Here is a 2,355-nt window from a genome sequence, read left to right as displayed (position 1 = left end):
CAGTACATATATTGTAAACTGAAAAGATTACATGTACCACAGATACACAGTGTTTTAGGGCATATATAAAAAAAGAAAGAAAGATGGTATTTTATCTATTAATCTTTATAAACACAAAATGACCTTCATTTTCACAGACTGAATCAAGATGTGTTTGATTGTCCACTTATTAAAGATATCCATGAATGCTATTATAAGAACCTTGTATTACTCATAACCAATGCATCATATATTCATATGGCATTTGGATGAATTATAGGCAAACATTTGCACCCATTTTTCTCTCTTTTCATAGGTGTTTTAATGAGAAATCCTTGTGAGCTGCATATTCCCTGCAGCTGAGTGGACTTGTCATTTCACCTTTACTTCTCCAAGTTAAAAGTTTTATAACAGTGCTCGCTTCAGCAGCACATATAGTAAAATTGAAATGATACAGAAAAGATTAGCATGGCCTCTGTTCAAGGAAGACATTCAAATTGGTGAAGAGTTACATATTTTTAGTATGTACTCACTTATAAGGGGATTTTAGCCATATAATATAGGATAAGCATACTATGAGGCACAGACCCTAAGAAGATAAATAACAAGAAAGATACAAGGGAGGATGCATAAATCTCACTTGGAAGGGGAGACAGAATAGACAGAGTAGTGGTTGAAGAGAGGGAACAAGGTAGGAGAAGGGGTGGAGAGAGTTAAGAGGGTAGAGATCAGACCTGGGGAGAGATAGAGAAAGAGAGGACCGAAGGCCTGTAGAGAAAAGAGAAGTTGAGGGTGGGGGTATCTCTGTGACAAGCTAGATAGGTAAGTCAGTGTAGGCTCCTGGGAGGATATGAGGAGGATTCAAGCAAAGACTCTTAATAGCAGAGGCTATAGAGACTGAAGAGGACTCCCTCTAACTAGACTAGTCTTCTAGCAGAAGGAGAGGAACACCAACCCATCCACAGAAACTCCAACCCCAAACTTACCCTGTCTACAAGATGTGTAGGGATAAATACAGAGCAGATAGAGCAGAGATTGAGGGAAGGCCCAACCAATGCCTGGCCCAACCAAAGACCCACCCTAGGAAAGAGCGCCAGCTCCTGTCACCCTGAATAATACTCTGCTAAGCTTGCAGACAGGAGCCTGTCAGAGTTGTCCCCTGAGAGGACCTACCTAGCAGTGCCTCAAAACAGATTGCTGAGACTCACAGCCAAACATCGGGCTATGCTTAGGGAGTCTTGAGGAATAGTGGGAGGAAAGAGAAAAGAACCTGGAGGTGACAGGAGCTCCACAAGAAGACCAACAGCCAACTAACCAGGGCCCAGAGGAGCTTGCTGAGACTGAAGCACCAACCAAGGACCATGCATGAACTGGACTTAGGCCCCCTACAAAAATGTAGCAGATGGGAAGTTTAGGCTTCAAGTAGGTTCTCTAGTAAGGGAAATGGGGACTGTACTGACATGGACCCACTTGATAGCTTTTTGATCACTTCCTCCTGGAAGGACTACCTTGTCAGGCCACAGGGGAAGAGGACAGGATCAGTCCTGATGCAACTTGATGAGCTTGAGTGAATGCAAAAGGGAATGCCTGCCCATTTTCTGAGGAATAGACTCTCCTTTTTTTTGGGAATAGGTGAGGAGGAAGGGGGATAGAGAGAAGGTAGGACTGAGAGGGGAGGAGGGATGGAACTACAACTAGGGTGTAAAGCAAATAAAAAAACAAATAAAATTTTAAAAGTTTTACAATAGCAAGTATCTTTCCCTTTATTTTATACTGCTCCTTCTACCAAGGGAAATTCATCCTTGGATTGCAATGGTGATGGAATTGACTGTCTTTGACATGAACTCAGTGGCTTGCTCTTTGATCACCTCCCCCTGATGGGGGAGCAGCCTTGCCAGGACACAGAGGAGGACAATGTAGCCAGTCCTGATGAGACCTGATAGGCTAGAGTCAGATGGAAGGGGAGGAGGACCTCCCATATCAGTGGACTTGGAGAGGGGCAGGGAGGAGATGAGAGAGGGAGGGTGGGATTGGGAGGGATGGGGGTGCACAGCTGGGATACAAAGTGAATAAACTGTAATTAATACAAAAACTAAATTAAAATTTTAAAAAAAATCTAAAAGAAAAGAAAAATGAATGTTTGTTTCCCATTTTATTGTAAGAACTGCATGAAGGTTATTAATACGTAAGTTGTGGTTCTTAAGTATAATATATAAGAAACTGGAATATTCTGTTTGTCACAGTGAATTTGGAGTGGATAGAAAATAAAATTTAACTCTAATGATTTTAGAATGATAGAAAGCCAAAGAAACCTGACCTCAAACAATACAAACAAATATTACCATCCTAGTTTTAGAATGAATTATTTCAAGTTAT

The 2,355-nt window shown here is 41.4% G+C and overlaps 1 non-coding gene across 1 annotated transcript; it reads left to right on the top strand.

The window, feature by feature from the left end:
• The first annotated feature begins 392 nt into the window (after positions 1-392).
• Positions 393-499, top strand: LOC132646945 (U6 spliceosomal RNA). Its single transcript, XR_009585269.1, has one exon. It is a non-coding gene; the product is annotated as a U6 spliceosomal RNA (small nuclear RNA).
• Positions 500-2,355: the final 1,856 nt, after the last annotated feature.

Source organism: Meriones unguiculatus, chromosome 12 (assembly GCF_030254825.1).
Source record: "Meriones unguiculatus strain TT.TT164.6M chromosome 12, Bangor_MerUng_6.1, whole genome shotgun sequence".
Taxonomy (NCBI): Eukaryota; Metazoa; Chordata; class Mammalia; order Rodentia; family Muridae; genus Meriones; species Meriones unguiculatus.
Note: the sequence above shows the minus strand (reverse complement) of the source record. Positions and strands in the feature narration are given on the sequence as shown.